Genomic DNA, 19,820 nt, shown 5'->3' on the forward strand with positions numbered 1-19,820 from the left:
CTAAATAGATGGAAGGGCATACCGTGTTCATGGATTGGAAGACTAAATATAGTTAAGATGTCAATGCTACCTAAATTGATTTACAGATTCAATGCAATACCAATCAAAATCCCAACAACTTATTTTTCAAAAATAGAAAAATCAATAAGCAAATTTATCTGGAAGGGCAGGGTGCCCCGAATTGCTAAAAACATCTTGAGGAAAAAAAACGAAGCTGGAGGTCTCACGCTGCCTGACTTTAAGGCATATTATGAAAGCACAGTGGTCAAAACAGCATGGTATTGGCATAAAGATAGATCTATCGACCAATGGAATCGAATAGAGTGCTCAGATATAGACCCTCTCATCTATGGACATTTGATCTTTGATAAGGCAGTCAAGCCAACTCACCTGGGACAGAGCAGTCTCTTCAATAAATGGTGCCTAGAGAACTGGATATCCATATGCAAAAGAATGAAAGAAGACCCATGTCTCACACCCTATACAAAAGTTAACTCAAAATGGATCAAAGATCTAAACATTAGGTCTAAGACCATAAAACAGTTAGAGGAAAATGTAGGGAGATATCTTATGAATCTTACAATTGGAGGTGGTTTTATGGACCTTAAACCTAAAGCAAGAGCACTGAAGAAGGAAATAAATAAATGGGAGCTCCTCAAAATTAAACACTTTTGTGCATCAAAGAACTTCATCAAGAAAGTAGAAAGACAGCCTACACAATGGGAGACAATATTTGGAAATGACGTATCAGATAAAGGTCTAGTATCCAGAATTTATAAAGAGATTGTTCAACTCAACAACAAAAAGACAGCCAACCCAATTACAAAATGGGAACAAGACTTGAACAGACACCTCTCAGAAGAGGAAATACAAATGGCCAAAAGGCACATGAAGAGATGCTCAATGTCCCTGGCCATTAGAGAAATGCAAATCAAAACCACAATGAGATATCATCTCACACCCACCAGAATGGCCATTATCAACAAAACAGAAAATGACAAGTGCTGGAGAGGATGCGGAGAAAGAGGCACACTTATCCACTGTTGGTGGGAATGTCAAAGGGTGCAACCACTGTGGAAGGCAGTTTGGCGGTTCCTCAAAAAGCTGAATATAGAATTGCCATACGACCCAGCAATACCATTGCTGGGAATCTACTCAAAGGACTTAAGGGCAAAGACACAAACGGACATTTGCACACCAATGTTTATAGCAGCGTTATTTACAATTGCAAAGAGATGGAAACAGCCAAAATGTCCATCAACAGAAGAGTGGCTAAACAAACTGTGGTATATACATACGATGGAATATTATGCAGCTTTAAGACAGGATAAACTTATGAAGCATGTAATAACATGGATGGACCTAGAGAACATTATGCTGAGTGAGTCTAGCCAAAAACTAAAGGACAAATACTGTATGGTCCCACTGATGTGACCGGACATTCAAGAATAAATTTGGAATATGTCATTGGTAACAGAGTCCAGCAGGAGGTAGAAACAGGGTAAGATGATGGGCAATTGGAGCTGAAGGGATACAGACTGTGCAACAGGACTAGATACAAAAACTCAAAAATGGACAGCACAATAATACCTAATTGTAAAGTAATCATGTTAAAACACTGAATGAAGCTGCACCTGAGCTATAGGTTTTTGTTTTGTTTTGTTTTGTTTTGTTTTTACTATTATTACTTTTATTTTTTTCTCTATATTAACATTCTATATCTTTTTCGGTTGTGTTGCTAGTTCTTCTAAACTGATGCAAATGTACTAAGAAACAATGATCATGCATCTATGTGATGATGTTAAGAATTACTGATTGCATATGTAGAATGATATGATTTCTAAATGTTGGGTTAATTTCTTTTTTTCCGTTAATTAAGAAAAAAAAAGAGAGAAGGGGTAATTGGAACTGAAGGGATACAAACTGTGCAACAGGACTGGATATAAAAACTCAGAAATGGACAGCACAATACTACCTAATTGTAATGCAATTACGTTAAAACATTGAATGAAGCTGCATGTGAGGTATAGGTTTTTTTTTTCTCTCTATTATCGTTTTAATTCTTATTCTGTTGTCTTTTTATTTCTTTTTCTAAATCGATGCAAATGTACTAAGAAATGATGAATATGCAACTATGTGATATAATAAGAATTACTGATTGTACATGTAGAATGGAATGATTTCTAAATGTTTTGTTAATTTTTTTTTTAATTAGTAAAAAAAAAGTACTAAATTGGGTCACAGTTTGAAAAGCACTGCTCTGGTTGATTGTTGGTACATGTGAGGGACACGGGATGGTGGTGGAGAGGAAAGAAGAGAGAGTATGAAGAGGGGAATGTCTGGAATATACTATAAATTCATTCTTTCTGAATCTTTTGGAGAATCTTCTTACCCCCAAAATGCAACAAACATTTTTTTTTCAGTTTATTCCCCATGATTAGCAAGAAGTTTAGATTGATCTTTCTAGATACCTTTGTTCCACTTGGGACCAGGTTCTTCCTCTGTGTGCTTTCTCCCTCTTTTCTTAACCCCAGGGTCTCATCTGTTATTCTCCCACTGATTTAGATGAGCAAGACTTCCAAGGAAGAGTATCTCATTTATAGTTTCTGGCCCTCTGAGTACTCCAGGACTTGCATCCTGAGGTTGAAGTTGATGGTTTGGAATGCTAAATTTTCTTCTCTGCCTCACTCTTTCAAACACACATATTTACACACAGATCCGAGATGTCTCTTCTCTGCCTTGAGACTTTTCCAAGACAGGGCAGATAAGGTTTTGCCTTCCGGTCAGGCATGTGGGGTTCACTACTGGGGCTTCTTTCAAGGCCCTCCATATCTTAGGCTTTTCCTGCTAAGAAGCCCCTGGCACACCTCACCCACGAAGGTGAGAAGGGTCTTTACTCTTTCCCCTGTCCACACAGCCTCTTCCTCGGGGTTGCCAGAAGTGTTTGTACACTCACATGTTAGCAAGGGCCTCAAGAAGGTGAGAGAGCCAGCAGTAATACTTTACAGCAATGAAAACTTTCTGTGGACCCCCAATTCATAAGGATTTTTAGGTCATGAAGCCATAGAGGGAACAATAGGGTTTTTTTTTCCTGCCTCAAAGGATAAGCTCTGGTAATAATCTTGAGCCTGACAAATCACTGTTTCTTAAAGCCAATTTTATCATCTGAATTCACAGACTAAACTTGACAATGGTTTATTTTACTGGAGAGGATTGCATATATGTTTTTTCCTGAAGGTTATTAAGTTTAACCAAAAGATATGTATATGTAAAATATTCTAAATATTAAGTTTTACCAGATGTTTTAGACAGAGGGATTAAAAAGCACAGAAAGAAAATTTTGGTAGTACTGAAATTTGTGACTTTGCTTAATGCTTTAAAAAATAATTTAAAGTCATTTCAGACCAGATATAAGTTTGTCATATTTTACTGTTCTTATCATAAGCTTGTTTGCATGCACAGGGCTCCAAGTCATTGGTATATCCTCATTGAACTAAACAGAAAATATGATTATAAACATCATAAAAAAGTACAAGGATAATAGTAACTATTTCCTCTCAACATAGTGTTTTAAATATATGTGTGTATATATATATAATGCCATTTAATCTTATGGCCACCCTGTGAGCCATGGCAGATTGGAATATTTTAGGTTTAAGAAAGTCCAGTGACTGTCTTAAGCTGGTTCCCTAGAAGCAGAGCCTGTGATTTCTTAAAGAAATGTTCTCAGGAAAAATCAGTGAGGGAGTAAAGAAGAAAAGACCAAATCAAGTACACAGTCACAGGTAAAGTCTAGCCTTGCTCTGATCCATGGGTGTTCAGAAGCATAAATCCTGCAGGGTGCCACTCCTCACCCTACCCCTTCAAACAGGGAGTCTGACCTTCTCTCCTTCCATATCAACCAGACATTTGCTGCCTGTAGGAAGGGGGTGGGGGTGGCATAATCTCCAGGGTGAGGGAGCTCCTATGACAATTCTCTGGAGAAGGAGGCAACTGTGAGCCATCAGCAGCCAAAGACTCAGCAGCAGCTAAGGGTGGATACACCAGCCTGGGTAAAGAGGATCTGGGTGGGTCATCAACAGCATCTACTATAGAAGGTTATAAAGCCAGTGCTGAGAAGTATATAAGAATCTTCTGACTCTATATCAAATGTCCTTTTTTTTGGTGGAGGGGGGTGCATGGTCTGAGAATCGAACCCAGGTCTCCCATGTGGAAGGTGAACATTCTACCACTGAACCACCCATGAACCCACCAAATGTCCTTTTTATATCTGCTCTTCCTCCTCCTCTTTCTCCTCTTATTCCTCCTTCTCCTCCTCTTTCTTCTCTTCCTTCTTCTTTTACACCTTTTCCTACTCCTCCTCCTTCTCCTGTTTCTCCTCTTCCTTCCCCTTCTATTATTTTTTTTTTTTTTTTTTTTTTTTTTTTTTTTTTAAAGGAAAGACAGAGAGAAGGAAGGAAGGATAGAAGGAAGGAAGGAAGGAAGAAAGGGAAACATTTTTAAACATTTTCTTGTTTTATTGTATTCTGTTTCTCCGTTTTTGTTACATGGGCTGGGGCCGGGAATCGAACCGAGGTCCTCCGGCATAGCAGGCAAGCACTTTGCCCGCTGAGCCACCGCGGCCCGCCCACCTTCTATTATTTTTAAAATCAATACCATCTATTATATCAAAATTTGTGTAGGTCAGGATCTAGAAGTGGCTTAAATGACTCAAGGTCTCTCATGAGGTTGCAATCAAACTGTTGTCTGGGCCTGGGCTTTCATCAGTAGGTTCAACTTCTGTGTGTATGTGTGTATGTATGCATGTGAGATTTTCTTCCAAATTAACTCACATGGTTATTGGCAGGCCTTGGTCTCTCACCGCAGGAGCTTCTCCACAGTGCTGCCTCATGACTTGGTAGCTGGCTTGCCACAGGATGAGCAATTCAAGAGTGACTGTGTGGGAGAGAATGCCCAAGATGAAAGCCACAATCTTTTTATAACTTAGACTCAGAAGAGATATGGTATCACGTCTGGCATATTCTGTTCCTTAGAAGCAAGTCAGTAAGTTCACCCCACACTCAAAAGGAGGGGAACACACAGGGACATGAAAGGCAGGAGGCAGTGGTCATTGAGACCATCTTAGAGGCAGCTTATCACGGTCCACCCTCTGGTCTCCAATGATTCATGTTCTTTCTGTATGCAAAGTATTCTCACCACCATCTTAAATTCCCTAAAAGTCTCATCCCATAATGACATCTGCTCAACATCTAAATTAGGTCCAGGTGAGGATGGGGCACATTGAATGTAGTTCCTTAACTGTAACTACTTGTATCCAGGTCCTCTCAATTTGTATATCTTATAAACTAAAGAGACAAATTATCTGCCCCCACCCACCCATCCTACAATATTGGGATAGGCATAAGATTATTGCTTTAGAGATTCCTGCTAAAAGGGGCAGAGGGGGGAGTTGGTAAATGAGAAGCACAAAGGAGTCTCTGGTCCAATTCTGAAATGCAGCTGGCCAAATTATGGAAGTTCCTTGTTAAATGTCATGGTCTGAGAACAATTGTCTATGGCTTTCAACTCTGCTCTCTGGGTTCTTGATTCCACCCTATAAGTCATCTTTTCTTTTTTCCTGAATGATAGCACTTATTTACAGCTGAGCAGCCCTCTCAGCCTACTTCCTTACAGTAGAATTAAAAGGCATCTCTGTACGATTTCTGTCCCCCTCAGACAATTTGGTGATATGTTTGCATATATAAATCTTTTAAGAGCGTTGTGACTCTCCTATGAATCTTCTTGAGGTTCACTCCATTAAACAAAAAGCACACCCACAAATCCCATGGACATAGACCTTTTCTGTTGTTTGACTGAGATGATCTGTGAGGCACACCCTAATCTATTTAAAGGGCCTTTTGTATGACTGAAGGTACTCTGAGGCACCACCCTAGGTCTCTCTGAGATTTTTTTTTTTTTTTTTTTTTTTTTTTTTTTTTTTTAAAGGAAAGACAGAGAGAAGGAAGGAAGGATAGAAGGAAGGAAGGAAGGAAGAAAGGGAAACATTTTTAAACATTTTCTTGTTTTATTGTATTTTGTTTCTTTTTGTTTTTGTTACATGGGCTGGGGCCGGGAATCGAACCGAGGTCCTCCGGCATAGCAGGCAAGCACTTTGCCCGCTGAGCCACCGCGGCCCGCCCGGTCTCTCTGAGATTTTAACAAGGAGTTTTAGTCATACACTTGGTTTCATCTTTACACCATGTATTAATGGCAGTTCCCTGGATTTGGTCTTTCCGAAAAAGTCGTTCAGATGTCCTTTCCAATTCACTGCAGCTGGAGTGTAACCCTGTTGGCAAGTCATTTGTTAACACTAAATCATCTGACTCCCACAAATAAATACCCAGTCTCTTCCAATAGTGTAAAATATCTTTTTCTAAACATTTCAAATCTCTCCAGCAGTTCAAAGTTAAATACTAATGCCGTACTGATTAAAATAAAACCATTCCAGACATATGAGCCCAAGAACACACGATTTGTGTCATAGGAAACTTGAGGCAGATCTTTCTCTTTTCCTCCAACACACATTTATTGACTTCCGGCTCTGAATCATGTGCTGGGTGTACAAGGTAAATTAAACGTGGTCTTTACCACTGAGCAATTTACAAACATGTTTTATCTCTATAGCATTTTTTTTAAAGATTAGATTTAGATATGTGCTGTCTGAGATGATAGTTATCAACCATATATGGATATTAAAATTAAAATGAAATGAAATTAAATCATTTAGTTTCTCAGTTGTACTAGCCACATTTCAAGTGCTCAGTAATTTCGTGTGGCTGATGCAGAACATTTCCATCATTGCGGAAGGTTCCATTGGACAGTGCTGCTCTAGAGGAAACGGAAAAGATCTAATCAAGTTATGCATTTATCCTTAGTTAAAAATATTTGCCTCTCCTTCCCCATACTAAAAAAGTCAATGAGATGCCACATACTTACTCATTGTATATTCTAGCATGTTTTGTAACAAAGAATGCTGTAAAACTATAGTTCTTAGTGTTTTTTATCACAGACTCATTAAAATCTACTGAAAGCTAGTGACTACCTCCCTCTCCAAAAAAATGCATTTGTGTAACAAAAGACACGCCTAAGTATAAGGGGATTATGTATCCCCTTGAATCTCTCTAGGAAGCTATGGGACTCAGGTTCAGAATGCTCACTGCAAAGTGAATTTTCTTTTTCCATTGACTTTCAATATAAAATTGAAGGTGAAATTTACTATTAAATGTTGTTTTCTGATAATATTCCAATTATATTTAGTATGATGATGATAAGGAAAAACAATATCTGACAAAATATTAAAAAAGCAGAAGTGTCCTCAAAATGACTTAAAATTATCTACCCTTTGAGTTAAAACCTGTAACACATAGCCATCAAATCTTCCAATTTGGCTCGTGTATCACAATCTATAAAGATCTTAATAAAGTTTTAGCAAATTGGCTAAATATTTAGTTTCAAATGCCCCTTCTCCCCTTTATAATGAGACTTGGTTTCCATACTTGTAAATTAAGATAATATCGATCTTCCAGGGCTGTATAAATTATATGAGATAATCCCTTGACATTTCCCAGTGTAGTACATGTCATAGACATACAATGTGCGTTATTTCCCTTTTCTATGTAGATTCAGTTGCTCAAAAATCAGCCTGAATTTAACTGAGGAGGTAGACCAAATAGGAAGAAGAACAAAAAGCTCAACTCTATCCTTTTTGTCTCCCTCCTCATCCATGTCCACATAAAAGCCCCTTCCTACATCTTCAGAAGATTTGTAGGTAGGTAACAGTTTGCCCTATGTTAGGGTAGGTCTAGTTTCTAAGAGAAAGCTGTTAAAACCACACACTATTTTCTTAATTGCCTTGATTAAATATCTGCTAGGGTTTAAAACAAGAAACAGAAAGTCCTCTAGGAATTTTAGGCAAGAGGGTATTTAATGCAGGGAATTATGTGCTCACAAAATTATTCATAAGACAGGGGCAATTACTGAAAGGGTGGAAGTCAGGAAGTCTGGATTAAAGGTCAAATGGCACCACAACTTCAACCCAAATGACAGTAACTACTCTTGACACAAAGAGGTTAGGAAACCATTGGTGCTCAAGCTATCACCACTGCCAACACTGTATCTCTCCCTACCCCACAAAGCTGGTGAAGAGATAGTGAACGCAGCATCCCATGACTGCCACCACTCACATCCACTGAAGGCTACTTTCTCTCTACATAACTGTAGAAAAGAAGAATGACTTCTTTTTCATCTTCCAAATCTCTAAAAAAATGCCTCGCATTTGTGGGATGATCCACATCCTAGGGGTGAAGGACTCCAGGAACTGTAGATGTCAATCTTCCAGCCTCTGAAACATTGGGAAGCCAGGACACAGAAGATGCTGAAAATAGGTGTCAATGGACAATGTTTAGCATAGCTCATTTATTTATGCCTATGGTTGCTTGTACCTCAAAGGATCTGAGGCAGAAAGTTACCCACTATATTTGTTTGAAATACTCACTTTAAAGTTTCCTATTCTAAGCTTTGAGCAGCTGGTTCCATTATTTGAACACCTTCAAAGATTCACATGACATTTCTTTCCCCGGTGATTTCAAAGTCTAGTCCAGCTAGGAGATTGGTATAGATACCAATACATAATAACTGTTGGCACCAGACAGTCAATATTAAGTGTTTGTGGATAGTGATTCTGTAGAGCTCAGGGGAGGATGAAGTTACTGAGGGACTGGAGCTGCCTTGCTCAGCATTCACAGGCAGGTTGAGAATTGATTTTCTTGGCTTTTTGGTCACTTTGTTTCATTCTAGAAATATTTCTGTTGGGGTGTTGCTTCTCCCAGATTCTCTCCATGGACAAACCAATTTAAAAACACACATTTGCAATCTATGTAATTGTTTTAGTTTGTAGGGCTACTGTAAAAAGTGACACAGACCTTAGTTGACAGTTAATAAACAGGAATTTATCATGTCGGTTTGAGAGGCTGGAAGTCCAAAATATTGAGGTGGTGACAAGGCCACAATTTTTCTGAAGAGTTTTGGTGGTGGCTTGCCTTGATGGCTTGATCTCTGCCTCCATCACATGGCCATTTCTCTTCTTGTCTGTCTTGTCCTACCTTCTACTCCGTGTACGCACATTTCCTCTGCTTATGAGGACTCCAGTCTGATTCACTTTGGCCTCATCTGAGCTAATGACATCATCAAATATCCTATTTACAAATGGGTTCACATCCATAGGAACAAGGTTTAGGACTTGAACATGTCTTTATGAGTTGATTCAGTTCATAGCAGTTATTTCTAACATCTGTCTATATATACTGAAAATCGTGAGCTGACGCCGATACCGCTACTTCTGATCCAACACATTATTTATTCTAGCTTGCTTACTTTTCTTATTTGTACCTCCCTTTTCTAACAGTGCTAAACCCATTATTGTTAGTTTATTTGCCTTTTTTGTTATTCGCCCTGTATGTAACCAAGCCCTTGTCTCTTCCACTACTCCTTCCTCTCTGGGTGGGAAGCTCTTCTCACCCCATTTGGTCTCTGGTATCTCATGCCAGTCTTCCCCCTAGCCCATGTAGAAGCCCAACTCACCTTGCTTGTCTCTGGCTCCTAATACCAAGCTATCCCCCATGTGGAATCCTTCTTCTCACCTCTTTGCCTTCTATACCCTGCTTGGACTCTGAAATTCTACCCTGGTCACCATGCCTCTCTGCCCTTTCTAGTGCACACATCTGTTTTGTTCTGTCCCATTTAATGGCTTTTGAATTGAACTGTTCAAGAAGAGAGGGAAGACTATTGCCTTGCTTTATCAAAAATAGTTTTATCACATATATTTATATATCTGAATGCTTTATTATTTTGTTTTAGAAGCTTTTGCACTTTATAAAAAGAAGGATATATATATATATATATATATATATATATATATGTATATATATCCTTTAGGGACTTGCATTTTTTGCTGAATATTATTTTAGTTCAATTCATCCATATTGTTGCTCTTGCAAATACACATTGCCATGTTTTTAAATCTTAACGTATTATTACATTATTGTGATTGTGCCTGTTTCTATTCTCATTTGACATTCTATAATGATCATTTCCCCATGTTCATAAAACCCTTCAAAATGAACAGTTATGTTGTGTGAATGTATCATAATATGATTCACCATTTTGTTGCTGGATATTTTAAAATTGATTCCTGTCTTTTGTAATTTCTAACTATTTTGTGGTCAACTTCTATGTGCATAAATCTGCCCACATTTTAAATTCTTTCTTAGAGTAGAGAACACTGGAATATCAGGGTCAAAAGGTATGCACATTTTAAGGCTTTTGACACATTACTGCAAGTTTTTTATAGGCCTGTAATGGTTTGCTAAAGCTACCGGAATTGCAATATACCAGAAATGGAACTGCTTTTAAAAAGGGAATTTATTCTCATTTAGAAAATACTTATAAGAAAATTAGGGCCTAGATTATAAGTTCTTTTAGCAGTCACATATAGTTCAGAGTGGTAATAGTTATTTCTGGATTTTGAAGGGCTGTTTTATATATGTATAACCTGGTATTTAGAGCTAAGAATGAAGCTGATCGGGTCGGGATTAAGGTAATTCAGAATACAAGCACAAGGAAGATGTTGCCTGTATTTTAGAACTTCACCTACCTTTTAAGACCAAAGGAAAAAAGGTTTATTTTGTCCAGAACCTAAATCTTCTGTAGCACATAATCTAACTCAACTTGTCTGGACAGATCGTTTAAACAATCCAAACACAGGGAGCCCAGAATAAGAATGAGAGCCTTTAATCCTGTACAGGTTAGTGTAATGCCTGGATACATCCAAGAGTATATTAAGCAGATAATCAAAAAGTATTGGCAAAGTCCCTTGAGGGATGAGGAAAAAATTATGGAATTATTAAACTGCCAAACATAGGGACGCCCAAATCAATCGTCCAAGCCCTTGATCTTGAGGCTTGCTCTTGTGAAGCTTACATATGTAGTGGAGAAGCTTAGCCTACCTATAGGTATGCCTAAGAGTCACCTCTGGAAGACCTCTTTTGTTCAGATGTGGCATTTCTCTCTCTAAGCTCAACTCTGCAAGTGAAACCATTGCCCGCTCCCCTATGTGGATTATGCCATCTAGGGGTGAAAGTCTCCCTGGTGGCATGAGAGATGACTCCCAGGGATGAGCTTGGCCCAGGCAATGTGGGATCAGCAATGCTATCCTGACCAAAAGGTGGAAAAGAAGTGTAACAAAGTATCAGTGGCTGAGAGAGTTTTAGAGTCAAGAGGCTACTCTGGAGGTCACACTCACACAAGTTTGAGTTAGACATTGCTACCTATCATAACATGTCAAACCCCAACCAAAACCATTCCTGCCAATCTTAAAGAACACCTAGGGCAATATATGGTTCTACAAAGGGTCTATCCACTAGGATAACTTTCCAAAACCTCGATAGGTCCCTGGACCAGATAAATCCTGAAGTGCAGAGGGGCCAGCCTCTCCAAAATATTGACTAGTTCTATCCGCCTATCCCATATTATCGACAGCCCTTCCAACGTGAAAAAGTTAGAATGGGCATAGCCCAAATACCCCTAAGGAGTGGGAGAAAGAGCAAAGGTGATAGTGGAATTATACAGAGAAGGTCGGGTTTGACCAATGAGTATGATTGCTGAATCATTATACTGATATTTCTTTTAGTCTCCACTACCTTAGAGCAGCTAGAAATAAAAACTTAAAATTTTGGAATTGTAACCCATACCAAACTCTGAAATCTGTTCTACAACTAATTGTTGTGCTATACATTGAAATTTATTGCTTTTATGTATATATGTTATTTAAACAGAAGGAGAAGTATAACAGAGAAGATAGGATTTAACAAATAAGTATGACTGCTGAATCATTATATTGATATTTCTGTTGGTCTCCAGTGTCTTGATGCAACTAGAAGAAAAAATGAAAAATCATGGAACTGTAACCCATATCAAACTTTAAAATTTGTCCTATAACTGCTTGTTAAAATGTACTTGGAAATTTATTGCTTTTTTGTATATATGTTTTATCTTACAATAAGAAAGTTAAAAAATAAAAAATAAATACATGTGGAAAAAAAGGGGAATTTATTAAGTTGCAAGTTTACAGTTCTGAGATGATAAAAATGTCCAAACTAAGGCATCCAGATAAAGATACCTTAACTCAAGAAATGCTGATGGGTCCAGAATACATCTGTCAGCTGGCAAGGCACGTGGGTGGCATCTACTGGGGTTTTTGGCTTTTGGTTTCAAACAGCTTTCCTGGGGGTACTTTCTGCATCTCTAAAAGTCTGGGTCTTGGCTCCTTTTGGCTCTGTTCTCCAAGCATCTGCATCTGAGGTGAATCCACAATGTTTCCCCTTTTAAAGGACTCGGGTAAACTAATCAAGACCCACCTTGAATGAGCAGTCATATCTCCATCAATCAAAAGGCCACACCCACAATTGAGTGGCTTAATCTCCAGGGGAAAAATCTAATCAAAGGTTTCCACCCTAAACTATAGGTCTGGCCCCACAAGATTGGATCAGGATCAAAACATGCCTTTTCTGGGATACATAATACTTTCAAACTGGCACAGGGCCTATCTATTCACATTTTCTTAAATAATACCAAGAGTGCTTATTTCATCACCCTTTTAGCAGCAACAGTATTCTAATTTTAATTTCAATTTGGTAATGTAAATTTATCAAATGATGTTTTTATACATTTATGTTCCTTATTTTTGAGTTTGAACATTTTTTTCATAGTTTTATCCCATCTGTGCATTCATTTCTTTTCTCATTTGGCCACTGGGCTAGCATAGTTCTCTTTTAACGTTGAAGAAGTTTTAATGGTAGGGGAAAGGGAAAGATGTTCTGGAGATGACACTTGATAGAAGGTTTCTGATAAGCAGAGGTGAAGGGAAAGGGCATTCCACAAAGAAAGAAGAACATGGTGCAATGGCCTAGAAACTCTGAAGCTCATGGGGTGTTAGGAGAGCAAGTCCTGCTGGAGAAAAAAGGAAAGTGCACTGTTGCCAGATCAAGTGTACCTTAAATGTGATACTAAGGGCTTTGTATTTAATACTGTAGATATGGGTAAACATGAAAGGTGTTGCATAAATGAATGATGTGATTTGTGTTATAAAAAAGTAACTCCCAAGGTAACATGGAGGATATACAATTGTCGGGGAGGGGGTATTGGGAGCAAGAACAGAGACTAGCACCTAGACTCTGGGTAGGTGGCTTTTGCAATGATCTTACCAAGACTGTTGACATGAACTAGAACAATGGTAGTTAACAGTAGTGAGTTTGGGATGATTTGAGAAGCATTTCTGAGGTAGATTTGAAAGATTTGGGATATAATTAGGATGGGGGAGGTGAGGAAGATGGAAGAATAAAACCATGGCTGGGGTTTTCCTTGTAGCAGACTGGTTGGATGGTGATGCTGTTTGCTGAAGTGGCAAACAATGGAGGCAGCACGGATTTGGTGGGTCAGAAAAGGAATCTGGTTTTGAAGAGGTTGAATGGGAGTGCAGAGATAGCCAGAAAACAGTTGAACATTCTGGCCTGGTATTCAGGAGACTTTTAAGGCTGGAAATAATGGATTTGTCATTTGTACATAGGGGATGGTTTGGGTCTAGTATGTGAGTGCGATGGCCCAGGAGATGTTCCAGGAGTGGAAACTTGAGAAACACTTAAGTCCAAATTTGGCTGATGAGCAGCTGTAGAGAAATTTGTTTAGAAAGGAGAAAGAGAACCAGGAAGGAGTTGTCATTTGGAAGCCAGGGAATAAGAGACCTTCATGACTGTTTGGGTGATCATTCATATCAAATCCTGTAGATAAGGCAAATAGGATGACAACTGAGGGGTATATATACACACACACACATACACATACACACACGCACACACATACAATTTTAAGGTTGATGAAAGGATAATTGATTAAAATAGAAAATGGTTTGGGTAATAGAAACTGCAAATGAAGACCACATGTTCTAGAAAATTTGAAAGGGAAAAGTGAAATGGGTAAGTAAGTTGAGAGTAAGCTGATTCATTTTAAGATGTTTCAAATGGTGTAGCCTGGAGGTTTCCTCTCTTTAGGCAAACATTTACTATTTTTCAAATGATAATTTTGTTGAAGTTCTGGTTTCAAAATTCTTATAGTTTACCCCTGACACCCACAGAGACAGCAGGGACAAGGCATATTGTAGGAATTGTGTTTGTGCAAGTAAGAGGGGAAGTGGAGAAAACTCAAAACTCAGGGTATAGAAGTTGTGGCTCTGACCTCAGACAGTAGGTTCTGCACTTGTCTGTATAGCAGTCCATTTAGATCTGTAACAAGGCTTTGGGGTGTGAAGACTTTTACTAGGGGGAAATAGATGATATAATATTGGAATACTGCAATCCACTATGTTTAGTCCTTAACAATTGCTCAATATGTTTTCGTTAAAAATTTAAAAGCAGTGATATGCTTGATGAAGAAACCTTGAAAAGCATATAAAATAGGGGGAAAATTTCACCCATTAATTCTACCACCCCAACATCTAATGTTATGGTTTTTACTTCCAGTGCCTTCCCCATGTGTTTCCTCCTTCTCTTCCTCCTTCTTGCTTTTCATATTTTAAATAATGAAGCATTTTCAATATAAGAAAAGTACCCACCACCTAGATTCAACTGATATTAACATTTTTTTACATTTGCTTCTGAACCTTTTTTTTAGGAAATAAAATGTCTTGGCTCCTTTGTATGCATTTTTTATTCCCTTTCCCCAGTGGCTCCTTTGTGTGCATTTCTGACTGGCTTCCACTGTAGTGTGAAATCAAGAAGGAGGCTCTGCAAGAGTCCTCAGGAATATTATGCAGATACAGAATGAACTGGGATTGAGGCTCCAGAGTTTCAAGAAGTAGATTTTATTATTCTATGGCCATAGGGCTCAACAAAGTAGCCTCTGAAAGTCTGAGCCCCAATCAGGGGCTTATACAAGATATTTATAGACAGAATGGCTGGTAGCGTTTTCCTAATATGGTAACTGGCTACACTTGAGGGAGGTGATTGGCTGATGGCTGGTGGCCAGAACTAGGAAGGGTTGCGAAAGCTGAGTGTACGGAAGTGGATGAGTGGTTATGGGGGCGAGGGGCCTGCTGCCAGGAGCTTGCTTCTTCCCTTCCCAAAGGAAACCACTACTATGAAGTCGGGGTATAATTGTCTAATCCATTATGTTATAATTTTACTACATATTTATAGAAAACATATAGTATTATTTTCTGCATTTTAAGTTTACATAATTGATATTTCACTATATTTGCTATTATGCAGCTTGCTTTTAGTTACTTTACATTGTGTTTTTAAGATTTGGCCTTGTTTCATGTAGATCGAGTTAACTCGTTTTAACTTTTGCAGCTTCCCATGGTATGAATTTAATATTTATGTATCCATTTTTTTCTAGCAATGATTTCATACAATTGTTTTTACTACTAATGTCGATACTTCAATGTAACTTCAATGAACATCACAGCACAGCTCTGTTTACACTATGTAAGAGTTATCGAGGCACATAACCAGAGATGGTGAAGACAAGCCCTGCCCTCCTTTCTCCCCTGCTCCCTGCCCTAATCTGGGGGTTTATCACTTGGCATGACTTAATGCACAGACACACCTAACAGATTGTGGAGGAAAAAAGGGTTTGTTTACATTGGTGGGAGGGAGGGGAAAGTTTCCAAATCTTCCTCCCTGTAGTGATTTTTCATGTGGCTTTTATACATGTTGGAGAGAAAGAAAGTTAATCATATTGGGCAACATGTGACAGGGGTCTGGAGAACTTCATTCGTTCCTTATCTCAGTTATTTACTACATCCTTTAGGATTTGCATCCTCTAAGATACCTGGAGCATGGTGCCTCCAAGTTTGAGAATATAGATGAGGGAATACAAACAGTGGTGATTAATGTACAGCTTAATTGGTGTCTATTCATACTGGGTGCATGTTCTACATTTTGCTCCTCTGTAAGACCAAAAACTCAAAAGCTTGCTTACAGCAGTTTCAAAGTTAAATTTAAAATGTGAGCACTACAGTGGAGTGGCTGACTGAAGGCTAGTCTTATATGTAATGCAAAATTTCTTTCAAAAGTAATTTTACCAGTCAGTTACACTTTCACCAGCAGTACCTGAGAGTTCCTGGATCTTGATATCCTCACCAGTTTAATTTTTGTCAATCTGATGGGTGTAAATTGGTATCTTGTTTTTATGATATGTACGGCCTTGATTACTAGTGAGGTTGAATATTTCTTACGTATTAACATCTTGTGGTATTTGGTTCAAATTCAGGTTATTTTTCTGAATATGAACGTACCTATTCACATTTGTCATTTACTACTTCTGGGCTATTTTCTTTGTATATTCTGGACAGTAATTCTGTGTTATATATATTGCGAATATTTTCTCCCAGTCTGAGTCTCGTCTTTAAACTTTATGTATCTTTTATTGTACAGTTTTTTTTTCTTTATTAGAGAAGTTGGGGTTTACAGAACAATCATGCATAAAATACAGGATTCTCATACATCAGCCTTTTATTATAACCTTGCTTTGGTGTGGGACATTTGTTACAACTGATGAAAGCACATTTTTATAATTGTGCTATTAACCATAATCCTTGGTTTAACTTAAGGTTCACTGTTTGTATGGTGTAGTTTTGTAACCAGTGCCCTGCTGGCAATAGTGCCAGCTAAGCTCTGATGCAGGTTCAGGAGTTTTGATGCTAAAAAATTTAAAGACAAGAGGGCCAGTAGGGATAAGTAGTAAACTTTATTAAAGAGGAAGAGAGAGAGTACAAGTTATAGAAGTTAACGCAGACGTGTTCAAGGGAGAAACATGGACTGAGTGGAGTGGGTTAGCTTGTTTTATAAGAAGTTTTGTTGGTGGCAGGTTTCCATAGTAACCTTTTAGCACCAGGTGTCTTTGTGCAGGTTCCCATAATGACCTTTGAACACTGGAGGCCCACATGGTTTGTATTAACCAGGTGCTTACAGGCGAGCATTGTTTTGGGAAGAGATAACTATTGATGCCTGTGGCCAGCCCCTTAGGTATCCAAAACTTGTCTTTGGGCAGATGTTTAACAATCTCTATAATCCCAGGCTTTCTGTTATTAACTAAGAGTTTGCTTTGGGCCCATGATTTCGCCATAATGTTTGGGGAGGTTTGGGGGCTTTAGGGGAATTTTTTTTCCATGAAGTTTGTAGTTTGCTTGCTTCCTTTGGATCTAGATAAGAAACCAGGGACTTGCAGTTGTTTATCAACTCTTTTTAAGACCTGGATAGGAAACCAGGAACCTGCAATTGCCCATTAACTCAGAGCTGGATAGGAAACTAGGGACCTGCAGTTGTTTTATTCTATCCAGCTTCAGTTCCATGGACTTTTTAAAAAAATGTTTATTTTGTTGCCATATATACAATCTAACATTCCCTTTTAACCACATTCAGATATATACATTTCAGTGCTTGTTAATTACATTCACAATGTTGTGCTACCATCACCACTAATCCATTACCAAAATATTTTCATCATTTCAAATAAAAATCCTATATATTTTGAGCCTTAATTCCCCATTCCCTATCCCCACCCATCCTCTGAAAACCTGTATTCTAGATTCAGACTCTATGAGTTTGCTTATTCTGATTATTTCCTATCAGTGAGATTGCACAATATTTGTCCTTTTGTGTCTGGCTTATTTCACTCAACATGACTTTAACGTTCATCCATGTTGTCACATATATCAGGACAGAAGTTATACATTTTAACATAGTGAAATGTTTTGATATTTTCCTTTATGGGTTATGTTTGTAAGTTTTTTTTTCAAGTGGTGTTTTCCTATTTCATGATCATGACGATAGTCTGCAATTTTTTCTCAAAGTTTTTGTTTTCCTGTTTAAGTCATTAATCTCTCTGCAATTGACTTTTCTATTTGGTGTGATAGGGCTCAAATTTAGCTTTTTACATTTACATGAATATCTAATTAATCTTTTCATATTTAATTACCACTTTATTTCCACTGATTTGTAATCCCAGTTTATATTCTAAGTCTGATATATATATGTAAGCCTTTTTCTGGGCTAATTGTCCCTGTGTCAATCTGTGTGTGTGTGTCTGTATAATATAGATATGTGTGTGTGTGTATATATATATATATATATATATACAGTTTGACACTGTGCATAATTTGTAATGTCTGCTTTTTTCGCTGCTTAAAGGTATTTTATACACGTTTCTCCATTTTAAACTCCATTTTAAACTTGATTAGTGACTATAGCATAGCTTGTTGACATAAGATCATTTGTTTGCCTATTCTCCTATTGTCAGACATTTAGAATTCTGATATACTGTAACTGGTACACCTGACTCTCCAGTAGGAAGGGGAGTTCTTACATTGTTTCTGGGTGGGCAACGCTTATTTTGATGGTCATGAAGACAAACCACCCAGATCCCCCTCCAAGGAAGGACTGGTTGTCCCAGCAGTGCTGTCCTCAGTCTCATCAGTGACTGCATGGCTGCAGCCTTCCCAAAGTAGGCCACATCCAGTAATTAATAGAGGCAGAGATATAAAGACCCAGCTATTTCAGTCCAGTGTGAGACAACTCTGACCTGCCATTTTAGCTCCAGGATACCTCATGGTGTTGGCCACGAGACTGTCATTGGACTTACATTACAGTTTGACTGTCCAAATCTGTCTCTTTCTCCTTTCCACAGGTGTATATCCTAGAATTTTGATTCCTAATAAACATCCTGTATACCAAACTACATCTCAGAAACTGCTTCCTAGAGATCCCATCTTGTGATAGCTATTCTCTCTGCTTAGAGCCAGGAATAATTCTAGAGCTTCTCTCTACTTGAGTATATTGAGGTCAAGATGACTCGGGGGAAGAAGAAGCCTTTCTAAGTACAAGACAACTCTCTTAATGCTTAGAAATATGCCATACAGAATTGGAGAATCCCACAGCTCCTAGAGGACAAGGGAGCTCCAGCTCAGCTTGAATATGGAGAGGAGTGGAGACAGGGTGGGAGGGGAGGGGGAGTAGATTCTTAAATATTTCTAATGGATTCAAAGTATATTTTGGAAACTAGGGTTCTTTGAGTTATATGCATAATATGTAAAATAAAGTTAATTTTTTCCATTATGAAAATAATATGTGCTTGACAAAAATTTAGGAGGAAAAATTCAATGATCATAGCCTCTTTTCTATGCATTGTTTATTTTTAATTTGATTGTTTTGTATTATTATAAATCACATCATTTATATAATGTTGTTATAGCACATTTTCCATTTACTGTTACGACATATGCTTTTCTCCATTCTATGGTATCTCTTCATGAACGTTATTATGTACAATGAATGTAAAACCATACTTTTGAATATTTGGTTTGTTTGTAGTCCTTTGATATTATAAATGGCATTGCAAAGAAATGTTTGTGTGTAAATTTTTTTTCATATTTAGTATTATTTCCTTGGGGTAGATGTCCAGAAGTGGAATAACTGGATCAAGAGTTTTTGGTTTTAACATAGGCTTTTGATTCATGTTGCTAAATTGCTTTCTTGAGGATTAATACTGGTTTCACTGTCCACTTTTTGATATGAAATAATGAGTAGCTTGTGATTCTGTACCTATTTGTGTGGCCAGAGACCAGGTGGGGAAACCTGGAGTGAAGAACACAAAATCAGCCTTCTGTGGTTGGGGGGTCCTTTCCAAATTGACATGGTCTAGCCTTCATCAGTTTTCCACTTCCAATTTCC

At 38.1% G+C, this 19,820-nt stretch overlaps 1 protein-coding gene across 2 annotated transcripts in view; it reads left to right on the forward strand.

Annotated features, from left to right (window-relative positions):
• Positions 1-19,820, forward strand: part of SRPX (sushi repeat containing protein X-linked) — a 94,342-nt gene that overhangs the window by 35,807 nt on the left and 38,715 nt on the right. The window lies entirely within an intron of this gene.

Source organism: Tamandua tetradactyla, chromosome X (assembly GCF_023851605.1).
Source record: "Tamandua tetradactyla isolate mTamTet1 chromosome X, mTamTet1.pri, whole genome shotgun sequence".
In the NCBI taxonomy this organism is placed as follows: Eukaryota; Metazoa; Chordata; class Mammalia; order Pilosa; family Myrmecophagidae; genus Tamandua; species Tamandua tetradactyla.